The sequence below is a fragment of the Vicugna pacos genome, unplaced genomic scaffold, assembly GCF_048564905.1.
Source record: "Vicugna pacos unplaced genomic scaffold, VicPac4 scaffold_20, whole genome shotgun sequence".
In the NCBI taxonomy this organism is placed as follows: domain Eukaryota; kingdom Metazoa; phylum Chordata; class Mammalia; order Artiodactyla; family Camelidae; genus Vicugna; species Vicugna pacos.
Window position 1 is genome coordinate 96,206,574 of NW_027328741.1, and position 16,532 is coordinate 96,223,105.

The window sequence follows — 16,532 nt, forward strand, 5'->3', positions numbered from 1 at the left end:
GAGCAGGCTAGTTTTCTCACTGCTGGGATGGTGGAATCAGACCCTGTCCTGAGTCTTCTGCAGAAGCAGCTCCAGGTCTTCCTGCAGGGCTGTTGGAACATGACCCATCACTGGTTCTGCTTCAGGAGTAGGCACAGAGTCTCCTTGCAAGGATAGTGTAATTGGACCCAGCTCAGGGGTCACTACAGGGCTGATGAAATGTGTCCTGGCTCTGTGGTTCCTGCAAGTGTAGATTCTGTGTCTCCCTTCAGGGTTGGTTTAGTGGGACCCATTCCTGGGTCTCCTGTAGTAGTAGGCTCAGAGTCTCCCTGCAGGGCTGGTGGAATGGGCCCCTTCTCTAGGTCACCTGCCAGAACAGATTTGGACTCTGCCTTCAGGCTGGTGGAATTGGGCCTGTTCTTGCATCTCCTGCAGGAGCAGGCCTTGGTTCTTCCTGGAAGAATACTGTAATATGACCCATCTCTGGTTCTCTTGCAGGAGAAGCTCATGGTCTCCCTAGAAGGTTAGCAGAATTTGTCCCATTCCTTGGTCCAAGGCTCAGGGTATCCCTGCAAGGTTGGTGGGATGGGACATAGTCCTGTGTCTCCTGCAGTAGCAGGTTCTGTTCTCTTTGCAGGGCTGGTGGAATGTGACTCCACCCTGTGGTTCTTTTGCAGATGCAGGCTCAGGGACCCCACCAGAACTGATGGCTCTTAGTCTCCTATGGGAGCAGGTGAGGGATTCCCTGGAGAGCTGTTGGAATTGGTCCCAGTCCTGGGTCTCTTACAATTGCAGGCTCAGTGTCTCCCTGGAGGGTTTGTTGAATATGACTTGGCTGTGGGTATGCTGCAGGAGCAAGCTCAGTGTTTCCATGCAGGGTTGGTGGAATGGGATCTAGTTCTGGCTCTCCTGCAGGAGGAGGCTGGGGTTCTCCCTGGAGAGGCTGATGGAATTGGACTGGGATGTCTGTCTCCTGCAGGAGCAAGCCTATGGATTACCTGCAGAGCTGGTAGAATGTCACATAACTCTTGTTCTTCTGCAGGAGCTGGCTCATATTCTCTGTGAATGGCTTGGTCTCCCCCAGGAGCAGGTTTGTAGTCTCACTACAGGGCTGGTGTTATGTGACCCGCACTGTGTTTTCTGCAGATGCAGTCTTAGTGTTTGACTGCAGGTTTGGTGGAATGGGACGAAGTTCTGGGTTTCCTGGAGTAGCAGGCTCACGGTCTCCCTTCTGGGGTATTGGAATGTGACCTAGTCATGTGTTTCCTGCCGAAGTGGCCTCAGGATATCCCTGCAGGGCTGTTGGAATTGTACCTCACTGTGTATCACCTGCAGGATCAGGTTTGTGCTCTCCCAGCAAGGCTGGCGTATTTGGACCTATTCCTGGGTCTCCTGCAGAAGCAGGCTTTCAGTCTTCCTGCAGGGCTTCTGGAATATGACATATCTCTAATTTTCCTGCAGGATCAGGCTTGTGGGTCACCCAGCAAGGCTAGTGGAATTGGACCCACTTCAAGGTCTTAGTGCATGATTGATGGAATGGGACCCAGTCCTGGGTCTCCTGCAGGAATTGGCTCAGAGTCTTCCTGCAGGACTGGTGAAATTGGACCAATTCCTGAGTCTCCTGCAGGAGGAGGCCCTGCATCTTCCTGGAGGGATGGTGGAATACGACAGAGATCTGTTTCTCCTGCAGGAACAGGCTCAAGGTCTCCCTACAAGGCTAGTGTAATTGGACACATTCCTGGATCCATTGCAAGTGAAGGCATGATGGTCTTCCTACACAGCTGGTGGAATGTGATTCGGCTCTGAGTCTCCAGCAGGAGTAGGCTTAGGGTCTCCTTGAAAGATTGGTGAAATGGGACACAGTGCTGTCTCTCCTGCAGTAGCAGGCTCAGGTTCTCCCTACAGTATTGGTAAAATTGGACCTGGCTCTAATTCTCCTGCAGTAGCAGACTGAGGTTATACCTGCATGGCTGGTTGAGTGTGAAGGAACAGCAAGTCTTAATACATTGGCCCACTCCTGGGAAAAGGATAAACAGGGCTTGGTGCATGGTCTCTTGTATTCTCTGAAAAAGACCCTTGAGATGTGTTGATTCTGATGACCTCTTCCAAGAACTTGAACACTTTTAGAATCTCTGCCCATTCATCTTGTTTAGACTGAAGGAATCTGCCTTTCATCAGTTCTTGGAATAGAGATCAACACAAAAGGAAAGAGGGAAGAAAAAAATACCAATCTATCTGTTGAGAAATCAGCTGAAGACATTAAAAAGTTCTCTTGCAATGCACTTGTTTCTATTTTGGTGCATTTAGAATCATTTCCTTATTATCAATTTTGGCCATTTAAATTAGAATACATATTGTTCTAGGCCTACTGGGGTTCATTATGCTTGGACGCTCTGTGCTTGCTGTGTTGAGATAGCCGGTTCTATCTTTGGTTTAAGAAAATTTCAGTCTGATTTCTTCAAATACCTTTTCAAATCATTTGTCTTTATTCTTTTCCATGTGGGATCCCTATGAGTCATACACTGGTATGTTTTCTCTTATCCCAGGTTTCAGTTGCATTGCTTGCATTGCTTTTCACTAGCTTTTCTATGTCGTGTTCTGACTGAGTGATTGTGATTATCCTGTTTTCTAAGTCATTTATTTGTTCCTGTGCATTATCTAGTCCGATTTGGACTGTCTTTAGCTTAGCTATTCTCACCATTGAGTTTTCTGATTATATTTGGCTCATCTAAAGTGTTTCTCTTTCCATTTATACTAGCCTGCATTTGTATTCATAGACTCAAGATTTCCTTCAGTGTTTTATGTCCTCCCTTTTCAAGTCATGTTCTAGTAAATTTTGGGGGTCTAATACATTGGATGTTCTTTCAGGAGACTCCTGTCTTTTGAAAATTTGGAATAGTTCTTTTAACTTTATTATATCTCTCTATCGCTATGGGTTAAGGATTATCAGTTATCTATTATAGAGTTGAACGGCTTTTGTAAGTGAAATCATTTCTGTGCACATTTAGTTTTAATGCTGTGAGGATTGTTTTTGGTATGTAATGATGCCATGCATTCCTTCTGTGTCTGTTGCCTGTTATATCTATGATTGCTACTGCGGTTTTTGTTGTGGTGAATATAACTTATTCTAGTAAAGTTAGCAGAGTGTCATTTTGGTTAAATGTTTATCATAGCTCTGACAGTGCTGGGACTACTAATTTTTGCTGGAATAGAGGTTTCCAAATGGTTTCTGGGCTGCAGGCTGGATATGTGGAGAGGGAATTGTTCCAATACACACTCATGAAAGTGCATTCGTCCTCACTGTTGCCACGGAAAAGTCAAAATTTTATAATGGGTTCCCTCAGGTTCTCTGCAAACAAAGACAAAAGTGGAAACAAATTTAATGATGTCACACATTAGAAACTGCTGAAACAATCCTGCAGTGCCACAATTGGGTCCAAAGTGTAGTACTGGGTCAGCACCACAACTATAGTTGCATTAGCATGTGGTAGGCAAGGTTGATGGAAAAGCTTCAAATTCTCCTATTTTTCCTCAGATCTCTGCTCCAAGAACTCTTGTCAATAAGGCATGGGAACTCAAAGGCAAGCATGGAGCATTTCAAAAACCTCTGCACTGGACAATAAGAAATTTCAATCCTGCCTATGAAAGTTGCAGATCTTTTGGCTATAGAATCTTATTTCAACACTAAATTGCCCTGGATTCTAGAAACCAGATAAAGATGGCTCTGATTGAGACCATTTCTCCTTTATGGAGAAAATGAGCAATTATAATGTGGATGTGAAAATGCTGTGACTAAGGCCCTGGGTTACTAAGCTAATCCACAACACATATGCCAGCAGATTTAATATTAAGAGAGGACCCAGGCAGATCTGTTCTCTAGATAGTACCAACCACAGCCCAAAACAATCTCCAAACCCCTGGGAATAAATTTGTGACATCAGCCACACCCCTAACACACAGATTCCACAGGCACTCCTAGCTCAAAACTGGCAGATGCAGTCTTGGTCTGGGAATCAATTGCAGAGAAATTTTGTGATTATTGCTTTCAGTTATGTCAATCAAACGTCCACTATGCACTCTTTTAACCCTCAGCGCATCGTCTTCCATCTTAAATGACCTGTCCACTTTAGAGTGTGCATCCCAGTAAAACACAGTTTCCCCTTTACTGCTCCTTCACCAAAGGTCAGGTCCTGCACTGATTTCCATTCTCTACTTTGCCTTCTACTCTTTCCAGGTTATGTGAGAATTCTTTCTGACTTTTGAAGTAAGAGATGTTTGGCCATTATTCAGCAGGGATCCTGAGCCAAGGGCCGGGAGAGTGGATGTTTATCTTGCTGTATACATGGGAGAGAGTGAGCGAAGTTTGCACTGGTACTCTGCCAGTTTGGCATGGATAAATTAACACAATTTAGATATAACTCACAGACACTTGATCCTTGTTTAGCTATTTTTCTCTATATCAATTGTGGAAGGATGTGTTCGAAGATTCCAAGTCTGACAATGTGTACATACCTACATTGCAGACTTTCAAATAGTTAACAGAATTGAATTACATACTATGGGAAGTGTATCAAAATAAAGATAGTTTTAGAAATATACTAAATCTAACTACAAGACAGAGTTGCCATATTTAGGTATCAGCTTGAAATACCCAAATAAGAAAAATACACAGAAAATACTAGTTAGCAGCCAAAATTCATGAAGGAGGCAGGTCAACACTTTTCTCTTGGTGCTTCCAACACTAAGAAAAACAATGAAATAATTCTTAGAATCATTAACAACCACAACCATGGGTTTCCATTGTTCATGTGGTGCCCTTTCCTAATAATGGCACATACTGGTCAATGTTGGCGATTCAAGGGGCAACATTACTATTTAGGAAAGCACAAAGAAATCCAAACAATGTATTTTTATATAGGCTTGGTTTCAATAGCACTTAGAGACATTAAAGATACGAGAACACTGCAAAAGTTTTGCTAGGCTATTGAGAATCATGTACTCTTCTATGAAAGATGAGAATGTTTAATCATCCAATTATGTTGAGGAACACAATTAAACCCGACAAATATGGCAACCACATATTTGCACCCGGTATATGCCTGAAGGGAAAAATGGTCCACAAAAAATTTGTCACTACATATCTATGCCAACAATTACACTTCATTTCAATAAGAGAATTATAATAGTTACAAATACTGTTTTGAAAAACTGAGGATAAAAAAATATTCAAATTCAGGCAAAGAATCCACTCACTTACCACACTCCCTTCACCCCAGAGAAGACATAAACCCAGCATTTGCTGAATCTAGCGGAAGGCCATCGTTTCTTTGTGGGAGCTAAGTATTCAATTCCTATCTATTTCATACGAGAGTATTTGACCTTTATGGGGTTCCCTGTTGTTCACAGAGGATGAAGCTAGAGGAACTCTGATTCTAGGAGGGGCTTGCTCTTCTCTTACTGGCTTCATTGCAGCTCAGGTACTGATCCCTCAAAATGGATGCCTGAGTGGAGGGGAGGGAAGAGCAAGTGCTTGATAGCTAGGCCCAAACCTGGGAAAAGACTTACCTGGGCTTGGTGCACTTGATCTGAATGGCTTGGAATTGCCCCTTGGGTCGTGTGGATTATCTGACCTCTTTCAAGAACATGAGCGTTTTTATCATCTCTGCCATCTCTTCTCTTTAGACGTCAGGGATCTTGGACCCGTTCTTGGAGCAGAGAATTGAGGAACTTCCTCCAGTCCACGGTGGCCCTCCGTAGGTTTCTGCTAGTATCAGCGAGGTTCAATATGTCTCATGAATGCCTTTCGAGCCTGCTATCCTCTACAGCTGTCTCCAGGCCAGTATTCTGTATTGTAGCAGAACATCTCTCATCAATGTGTTCGCATCTCTCCTCAATCCGTGCAGCCATGTTTTCGGCCAGCTTCTCTTCGTGTCTCCCATAAAGTCGACTTCAACAGGACTGGGCAAGTCTGAAAGGACCTCGGAGCCTCTCCAGTAAGCTGAAGACAGGCAGATCTTCCACTGTCTGCCCTTTCAGGTTCTGGAAACTGACCCGTGAACTCAGGTCTTTGGGCAGCAGCAGTATCTCGAACTGACACAGCTTCCCGGACCAAAGACCTAAGCCAAGCTCCACAGAGGGCGGCAGCCCCTCCATCGCACTGATCCACCCACAGAACTCTGCCCGGTTACCTAGGATCCACCAGCCACAACAAGCCTCGCGGTACACACCAACATTCCACCTGGAATCCAACCGCTAACTGCCATCCCCAATGGCTGCTGCATCTTGTCAGTGTTGGGGGAGGGGCTGCATCCGACGAGAGGTTCCTAAGGTAAATGTGATTCTACCCACTAGCGTCCCATGGGCCTTTCTTCTTCCCTCTTTCCTTTTGTTCAGATCTGTATGCACTGTAGCAACGGAGGGAAGTGTGTCCATTTTCAGTTGAATGTTTCACACGTCTTTAAACTTTCTAACAGTTCACAGTACACAGAGACCCACTAAGGGAAACTATTGTTCCTGTAATATGGGCACACCCGCAATACATAGCCGTCGGTTGATTTCTGCTGAAACACCCGCATTCACGGGACATCTATCCATTTGTTTCAAGGGGGCTGAAATTCCTAGGAATGATACAATCCCCAATGTGCACTTTACTGCCTGTCTCTTTTGATCTTAGTACACTTTTGCGGAGCTACTTTTCCTTGTTATAGGCTTGTGCCATTTCTTCTCGACGTAGTGTAGAATATGGCATTCATTCATCCTGTTGGAAGACTTGCAAGTCTATATCACGGACTAGGAATCCATTGGATTCCAAATCGGCATTTGGGTTAGGTCACGATATGCTCATATGAATCAATATTTACGAATATAAATGCACGCCTCTGATTTCCGAATACAGGTGTGCTGAGTACATTCAAGCCGCGATACTGGGTCGATGCGTACTGAATGATCCTTGACATCACCTTGAGTAATTTCTTTTGAATATTCATGTTACCCTACCCTTTTTGTGTTGTTTGTTTGTTTGATTCTTTCTTGGTCTGCTTCTCGTTTGCTTTGCAAACACGTCAGGCCATGCATCTCTCCGTTTGCTTCCAACAGAGAGTCATATAAGCTGACTCCCTTAAGAGAGTGCTTCCAATCCCCTATGATTTCCTGCTTCCCTCTCCCATCTTTAGGGTTTTGATGTCCTCCTTGCCTTCTTCTTGTTTCTTCTTTTCCACTCATGCTCTTCTTGCATTTCCAATAAGGGTTTTCTTCTTTCCATTTCATCTTGCTGCTTATCCCTTCAGGGGAGAATTCTCAACCTTTCTTTTAGGATAAGTTTCGAACTGCTGAATTCTTTTAAGATTTGCAGGTCTGTGGCATTCTCTAGCTCTGCTGTTATTAGAAATGGTGGTCATGTGGCATAGGCTACCCTAGATGGCAGCATTTTGCCATTCAAGCTATGGTCTATGTCCTGGCACTCCTCCCTGTCCTGCAATATTGCTGCTGAGATAGCAGCTGAAACCCCTCTGGAGGTTCTCTTGTGACTATGTTGCTTTCCTCCAGGCGCATTTTAAATCACTGGGATGCTCATGAACTTTGTTGATTTGGATCATACAGCTGCTGCTAAGTCTATTGGGATTCCACCTCTTTTGGACGCTGTGTACTTCCTGAATTCGCCTAGATGATTCTATCTTGGCTTTCAGCAAGTTTCAGTCTGATTTTTCTACACATAACTTTTCAAACATTGTTTGTTTCTTTATCTCTTGCTTTTCCATCTGGGACTCTTTCGAATTTTAGTCTTTCATGCCTTGTCTTCAACCAGGATTCAACAGCAATGTTTTCATTGGTTTGCACTTGCTTTCCTATGTGTGCTTCTGACCGAGGGATTTCTGTTCCCCTGTCTTCAAAGTCATTCACGCGTCCCTCTGCAATATCTCGTCTGCTTAGGACGGAATGTTAGCCCTGATATTTTCTCATCCACTGAGTTTTCTGATATTATTTGGCTCGTCTTTAGGCTTTCTCTTCCCCTTTTCTGGTATTCTGCCTTTTGTGATTCTGAGACACTGTTGTTCTTCAGTGTTTCCCTCACCTCCATTTTCAATACTTGCTCTGGAGAGCGTTTTGCAGTCTAGTTGTCTGAAAGCTTATCTTTAGGGCCTTCAATCTCTTTGGAACTGAAAATGGTACTTCCTTTTCCTTTTACTGTATTTCTTCATCTCTACTGGTCAGGTAATTTCAGGTATCTAATGTAGACTTCTAGGGCTTGGTTAAGTGAAAACTTTAGACACTTGGCTCTACACAATTGCATGGGATTTCTGTGAGGACAAATTTTCCTAGACATTGATGCCATGTCCTGTTCCTGTGTGTGTTGTCTGGTCTATCTCCAATTGCTGGTGTTGCCTTTGTTGTGATGAACCCCCCATACTATTTCGATTAGGATAACCTCATTTTGATTACGCTTATCTCACAAATCTGAAAGAGCACAGGACACTTCCTCTGGTGGAAATGGAGCTTCTAAAGGTTCTCAGCTCTGCATTCTACTCTCTGTTATTTTGGAGTGTTTCCAGAAGAGCAGAGTGTGAGTGCGCTTGTGCTTTGTAGTGCCACGGGAATGTCCCACTGAAACCAGTTCTTCCAAGAGCTTCTCTGTCTACAGAAACACCAGTGGAAGCATATCTATGGATGTCACACATCAGGGCCTGCTGGAATGATCCCGCAGCCCGAACTTGGTGTCCTCGCTGCCGAACCGTGCCGGTGCCATCCAAAATGTAGCATCCGCTTTTGAGAGATAAACTGAAGGAAATCCTTCCTCTTCTCACGCTGTGGTCTTGGACCACACTTCCTTGTCCTCTCATCCTTGTGGCACGGGTGCACGAAGCCAACCACAGAGCTGTTGCACATCCTGTGCCTCAAACCAAACCATAATCACAGCCCAGGTTATGAATGTAGCAGATCCTAAGGCTTTTCATTCTGAATTCAAACCCAAGGCCCCCTGGATCCCTCAGACCCGATGCACAATATCTCTGATTCAGCCCCACACATGCTCTATTGGCAAAATGCCAAATTGGTCTCTGGTCCTGCAGATGCACTGGGTGTGGCCATGGGACATATCGATAATTTCAACTGCGCGCGCCAGGCTGGTTGCTTGCTCATTGGGGCCACAGGTCGGTTTGCTCTCTTGATAGGACCCACCACATCCCACAACGCACTCCAGATCCCTGAGACTCAGCGTGTGCCACCATCCGTAGCCCTATCCCTCCCTGAACGCTGCCTCTGCTACCTCAAATTTGGCAGCTCGGAGCTTGGTCTCAGAATCAACTGTGGGGATATTTTGCACTGGATTCTTTGAGTTCTATCAGCCAAGCATCTGCTGTGCACTCTTCTAACACTCAGCGCATCACCTTCAATCCCATGTCTCCTGTCTGCTTGTGAGTGTGCGTCCAAGTTAAAGAGAGTTTCACCTTTACTGCTCCATCAACAGGGCTCAGACCATGCACTGGTATCCATTCCCTGCTTTTCCTTCTCCTGCTTCCAGGTGTTCTGAGGCCTCATCCTGTCTTTGGAAGTAACAGACCTCTCTTCGGCAAGTGTCCTGTGCCAAGGGCTGGGTGAGTGGATGTTTCCATTGCTGTGTTCATGGGAGCGAGTGAGCGCAGTTTGCACTGCTTCTCTGTCAACTGGGCATCGATGAATCAACACTTTCCAGATACATTTCACAGAAATGTGATTTCTTTTTATCTCTTTGTTTCTATACAGCCGTGGTGGGAGGGATTGTCCGAAGACTCCAGTTTTGACATTGTGTTGATATCTCATTTGCAGTCTTTAAAAATTTAATAGAATTGATATAAATGTTTTGGGAGTTATACGAAAATGAAGTTAGTTTCTGAAACATACTAAATCGACCTAGAAGCCAGACTTGTCAATTTCGGTAACATTTTGTCAGCTCTAAGGAAAACATAGACAGATAGAATGCAAACTAGCAGTCCGAACTGTTAAAGGGGTCATGTCAGCTCTTTACTGTTGAAGCCTCCGAAACCAACAGGAACCATGAAATAACTAATGGAAACATGAAATAACCCCCAAGCTTGGATTCCCTTGTGCATGTGGTGCCCTTTAGTCCCGATGACACCTACTGGTCAATGTTGGCATTTCAAGGTGTAACATCCCTCTCAAGGAAAATACAAGAGGAAACGAACTAAATATATACATTTAGCTTTGAATCCAAAGAACCTAGAGGCATTATAGCTATGAGAACCCTGCTGCAGCTATGCTAGGCTACTGAGAACCAGGTGTTCTTCTATCAGTGATGAGAACGCTTAATCATCCGATCATGTTGGGTAAAGCACTTGAATGCAACCAAGTCTGCACCCCCATGATAGATTGCCCCCGGGGGCTTGACTCAATTGAAAGACGGTCCACATAAGCTGTGTCTTTCATGTCATTGGCGACTTTTACAGTTCCGTTCACTATCTGACTTCTAATATTTACCTAGACTGTCTTGAAAAACGGAGGCCTAATACAGATTCAAGTTCAGTCAAAGATTCCCCTCACTTACCACACTCCCTTCACCCCAGAGAGGACATAATCCCAGCATTTGCTGAATCTAGCGGAAGGCCATCGTTTCTTTGTGGGAGCTAAGTATTCAATTCCTATCTATTTCATACGAGAGTATTTGACCTTTATGGGGTTCCCTGTTGTTCACAGAGGATGAAGCTAGAGGAACTCTGATTCTAGGAGGGGCTTGCTCTTCTCTTACTGGCTTCATTGCAGCTCAGGTACTGATCCCTCAAAATGGATGCCTGAGTGGAGGGGAGGGAAGAGCAAGTGCTTGATAGCTAGGCCCAAACCTGGGAAAAGGCTTACCTGGGCTTGGTGCACTTTGATCTGAATGGCTTGGAATTGCCCCTTGGGTCGTGTGGATTATCTGACCTCTTTCAAGAACATGAGCGTTTTTATCATCTCTGCCATCTCTTCTCTTTAGACGTCAGGGATCTTGGACCCGTTCTTGGAGCAGAGAATTGAGGAACTTCCTCCAGTCCACGGTGGCCCTCCGTAGGTTTCTGCTAGTATCAGCGAGGTTCAATATGTCTCATGAATGCCTTTCGAGCCTGCTATCCTCTACAGCTGTCTCCAGGCCAGTATTCTGTATTGTAGCAGAACATCTCTCATCAATGTGTTCGCATCTCTCCTCAATCCGTGCAGCCATGTTTTCGGCCAGCTTCTCTTCGTGTCTCCCATAAAGTCGACTTCAACAGGACTGGGCAAGTCTGAAAGGACCTCGGAGCCTCTCCAGTAAGCTGAAGACAGGCAGATCTTCCACTGTCTGCCCTTTCAGGTTCTGGAAACTGACCCGTGAACTCAGGTCTTTGGGCAGCAGCAGTATCTCGAACTGACACAGCTTCCCGGACCAAAGACCTAAGCCAAGCTCCACAGAGGGCGGCAGCCCCTCCATCGCACTGATCCACCCACAGAACTCTGCCCGGTTACCTAGGATCCACCAGCCACAACAAGCCTCGCGGTACACACCAACATTCCACCTGGAATCCAACCGCTAACTGCCATCCCCAATGGCTGCTGCATCTTGTCAGTGTTGGGGGAGGGGCTGCATCCGACGAGAGGTTCCTAAGGTAAATGTGATTCTACCCACTAGCGTCCCATGGGCCTTTGTTCTTCCCTCTTTCCTTTTGTTCAGATCTGTATGCACTGTAGCAACGGAGGGAAGTGTGTCCATTTTCAGTTGAATGTTTCACACGTCTTTAAACTTTCTAACAGTTCACAGTACACAGAGACCCACTAAGGGAAACTATTGTTCCTGTAATATGGGCACACCCGCAATACATAGCCGTCGGTTGATTTCTGCTGAAACACCCGCATTCACGGGACATCTATCCATTTGTTTCAAGGGGGCTGAAATTCCTAGGAATGATACAATCCCCAGTGTGCACTTTACTGCCTGTCTCTTTTGATCTTAGAACACTTTTGTGGAGCTACTTTTCCTTGTTATAGGCTTGTGCCATTTCTTCTCGACGTAGTGTAGAATATGGCATTCATTCATCCTGTTGGAAGACTTGCAAGTCTATATCACGGACTAGGAATCCATTGGATTCCAAATCGGCATTTGGGTTAGGTCACGATATGCTCATATGAATCAATATTTACGAATATAAATGCACGCCTCTGATTTCCGAATACAGGTGTGCTGAGTACATTCAAGCCGCGATACTGGGTCGATGCGTACTGAATGATCCTTGACATCACCTTGAGTAATTTCTTTTGAATATTCATGTTACCCTACCCTTTTTGTGTTGTTTGTTTGTTTGATTCTTTCTTGGTCTGCTTCTCGTTTGCTTTGCAAACACGTCAGGCCATGCATCTCTCCGTTTGCTTCCAACAGAGAGTCATATAAGCTGACTCCCTTAAGAGAGTGCTTCCAATCCCCTATGATTTCCTGCTTCCCTCTCCCATCTTTAGGGTTTTGATGTCCTCCTTGCCTTCTTCTTGTTTCTTCTTTTCCACTCATGCTCTTCTTGCATTTCCAATAAGGGTTTTCTTCTTTCCATTTCATCTTGCTGCTTATCCCTTCAGGGGAGAATTCTCAACCTTTCTTTTAGGATAAGTTTCGAACTGCTGAATTCTTTTAAGATTTGCAGGTCTGTGGCATTCTCTAGCTCTGCTGTTATTAGAAATGGTGGTCATGTGGCATAGGCTACCCTAGATGGCAGCATTTTGCCATTCAAGCTATGGTCTATGTCCTGGCACTCCTCCCTGTCCTGCAATATTGCTGCTGAGATAGCAGCTGAAACCCCTCTGGAGGTTCTCTTGTGACTATGTTGCTTTCCTCCAGGCGCATTTTAAATCACTGGGATGCTCATGAACTTTGTTGATTTGGATCATACAGCTGCTGCTAAGTCTATTGGGATTCCACCTCTTTTGGACGCTGTGTACTTCCTGAATTCGCCTAGATGATTCTATCTTGGCTTTCAGCAAGTTTCAGTCTGATTTTTCTACACATAACTTTTCAAACATTGTTTGTTTCTTTATCTCTTGCTTTTCCATCTGGGACTCTTTCGAATTTTAGTCTTTCATGCCTTGTCTTCAACCAGGATTCAACAGCAATGTTTTCATTGGTTTGCACTTGCTTTCCTATGTGTGCTTCTGACCGAGGGATTTCTGTTCCCCTGTCTTCAAAGTCATTCACGCGTCCCTCTGCAATATCTCGTCTGCTTAGGACGGAATGTTAGCCCTGATATTTTCTCATCCACTGAGTTTTCTGATATTATTTGGCTCGTCTTTAGGCTTTCTCTTCCCCTTTTCTGGTATTCTGCCTTTTGTGATTCTGAGACACTGTTGTTCTTCAGTGTTTCCCTCACCTCCATTTTCAATACTTGCTCTGGAGAGCGTTTTGCAGTCTAGTTGTCTGAAAGCTTATCTTTAGGGCCTTCAATCTCTTTGGAACTGAAAATGGTACTTCCTTTACCTTTTACTGTATTTCTTCATCTCTACTGGTCAGGTAATTTCAGGTATCTAATGTAGACTTCTAGGGCTTGGTTAAGTGAAAACTTTAGACACTTGGCTCTACACAATTGCATGGGATTTCTGTGAGGACAAATTTTCCTAGACATTGATGCCATGTCCTGTTCCTGTGTGTGTTGTCTGGTCTATCTCCAATTGCTGGTGTTGCCTTTGTTGTGATGAACCCCCCATACTATTTCGATTAGGATAACCTCATTTTGATTACGCTTATCTCACAAATCTGAAAGAGCACAGGACACTTCCTCTGGTGGAAATGGAGCTTCTAAAGGTTCTCAGCTCTGCATTCTACTCTCTGTTATTTTGGAGTGTTTCCAGAAGAGCAGAGTGTGAGTGCGCTTGTGCTTTGTAGTGCCACGGGAATGTCCCACTGAAACCAGTTCTTCCAAGAGCTTCTCTGTCTACAGAAACACCAGTGGAAGCATATCTATGGATGTCACACATCAGGGCCTGCTGGAATGATCCCGCAGCCCGAACTTGGTGTCCTCGCTGCCGAACCGTGCCGGTGCCATCCAAAATGTAGCATCCGCTTTTGAGAGATAAACTGAAGGAAATCCTTCCTCTTCTCACGCTGTGGTCTTGGACCACACTTCCTTGTCCTCTCATCCTTGTGGCACGGGTGCACGAAGCCAACCACAGAGCTGTTGCACATCCTGTGCCTCAAACCAAACCATAATCACAGCCCAGGTTATGAATGTAGCAGATCCTAAGGCTTTTCATTCTGAATTCAAACCCAAGGCCCCCTGGATCCCTCAGACCCGATGCACAATATCTCTGATTCAGCCCCACACATGCTCTATTGGCAAAATGCCAAATTGGTCTCTGGTCCTGCAGATGCACTGGGTGTGGCCATGGGACATATCGATAATTTCAACTGCGCGCGCCAGGCTGGTTGCTTGCTCATTGGGGCCACAGGTCGGTTTGCTCTCTTGATAGGACCCACCACATCCCACAACGCACTCCAGATCCCTGAGACTCAGCGTGTGCCACCATCCGTAGCCCTATCCCTCCCTGAACGCTGCCTCTGCTACCTCAAATTTGGCAGCTCGGAGCTTGGTCTCAGAATCAACTGTGGGGATATTTTGCACTGGATTCTTTGAGTTCTATCAGCCAAGCATCTGCTGTGCACTCTTCTAACACTCAGCGCATCACCTTCAATCCCATGTCTCCTGTCTGCTTGTGAGTGTGCGTCCAAGTTAAAGAGAGTTTCACCTTTACTGCTCCATCAACAGGGCTCAGACCATGCACTGGTATCCATTCCCTGCTTTTCCTTCTCCTGCTTCCAGGTGTTCTGAGGCCTCATCCTGTCTTTGGAAGTAACAGACCTCTCTTCGGCAAGTGTCCTGTGCCAAGGGCTGGGTGAGTGGATGTTTCCATTGCTGTGTTCATGGGAGCGAGTGAGCGCAGTTTGCACTGCTTCTCTGTCAACTGGGCATCGATGAATCAACACTTTCCAGATACATTTCACAGAAATGTGATTTCTTTTTATCTCTTTGTTTCTATACAGCCGTGGTGGGAGGGATTGTCCGAAGACTCCAGTTTTGACATTGTGTTGATATCTCATTTGCAGTCTTTAAAAATTTAATAGAATTGATATAAATGTTTTGGGAGTTATACGAAAATGAAGTTAGTTTCTGAAACATACTAAATCGACCTAGAAGCCAGACTTGTCAATTTCGGTAACATTTTGTCAGCTCTAAGGAAAACATAGACAGATAGAATGCAAACTAGCAGTCCGAACTGTTAAAGGGGTCATGTCAGCTCTTTACTGTTGAAGCCTCCGAAACCAACAGGAACCATGAAATAACTAATGGAAACATGAAATAACCCCCAAGCTTGGATTCCCTTGTGCATGTGGTGCCCTTTAGTCCCGATGACACCTACTGGTCAATGTTGGCATTTCAAGGTGTAACATCCCTCTCAAGGAAAATACAAGAGGAAACGAACTAAATATATACATTTAGCTTTGAATCCAAAGAACCTAGAGGCATTATAGCTATGAGAACCCTGCTGCAGCTATGCTAGGCTACTGAGAACCAGGTGTTCTTCTATCAGTGATGAGAACGCTTAATCATCCGATCATGTTGGGTAAAGCACTTGAATGCAACCAAGTCTGCACCCCCATGATAGATTGCCCCCGGGGGCTTGACTCAATTGAAAGACGGTCCACATAAGCTGTGTCTTTCATGTCATTGGCGACTTTTACAGTTCCGTTCACTATCTGACTTCTAATATTTACCTAGACTGTCTTGAAAAACGGAGGCCTAATACAGATTCAAGTTCAGTCAAAGATTCCCCTCACTTACCACACTCCCTTCACCCCAGAGAGGACATAATCCCAGCATTTGCTGAATCTAGCGGAAGGCCATCGTTTCTTTGTGGGAGCTAAGTATTCAATTCCTATCTATTTCATACGAGAGTATTTGACCTTTATGGGGTTCCCTGTTGTTCACAGAGGATGAAGCTAGAGGAACTCTGATTCTAGGAGGGGCTTGCTCTTCTCTTACTGGCTTCATTGCAGCTCAGGTACTGATCCCTCAAAATGGATGCCTGAGTGGAGGGGAGGGAAGAGCAAGTGCTTGATAGCTAGGCCCAAACCTGGGAAAAGGCTTACCTGGGCTTGGTGCACTTTGATCTGAATGGCTTGGAATTGCCCCTTGGGTCGTGTGGATTATCTGACCTCTTTCAAGAACATGAGCGTTTTTATCATCTCTGCCATCTCTTCTCTTTAGACGTCAGGGATCTTGGACCCGTTCTTGGAGCAGAGAATTGAGGAACTTCCTCCAGTCCACGGTGGCCCTCCGTAGGTTTCTGCTAGTATCAGCGAGGTTCAATATGTCTCATGAATGCCTTTCGAGCCTGCTATCCTCTACAGCTGTCTCCAGGCCAGTATTCTGTATTGTAGCAGAACATCTCTCATCAATGTGTTCGCATCTCTCCTCAATCCGTGCAGCCATGTTTTCGGCCAGCTTCTCTTCGTGTCTCCCATAAAGTCGACTTCAACAGGACTGGGCAAGTCTGAAAGGACCTCGGAGCCTCTC

At 45.1% G+C, this 16,532-nt stretch overlaps 1 long non-coding RNA gene across 1 annotated transcript in view; it reads left to right on the forward strand.

Moving 5' to 3' along the window:
- LOC140693790 (uncharacterized) overlaps positions 1–16,479 on the forward strand; it is a 50,379-nt gene extending 33,900 nt beyond the window's left edge. Inside the window, exon 10 of the long non-coding RNA XR_012069494.1 lies at positions 16,224–16,479. This is a non-coding gene — a long non-coding RNA (uncharacterized lncRNA). The remainder of the gene's footprint in view (positions 1–16,223) is intronic.
- The last annotated feature ends 53 nt before the right edge of the window (positions 16,480–16,532 follow it).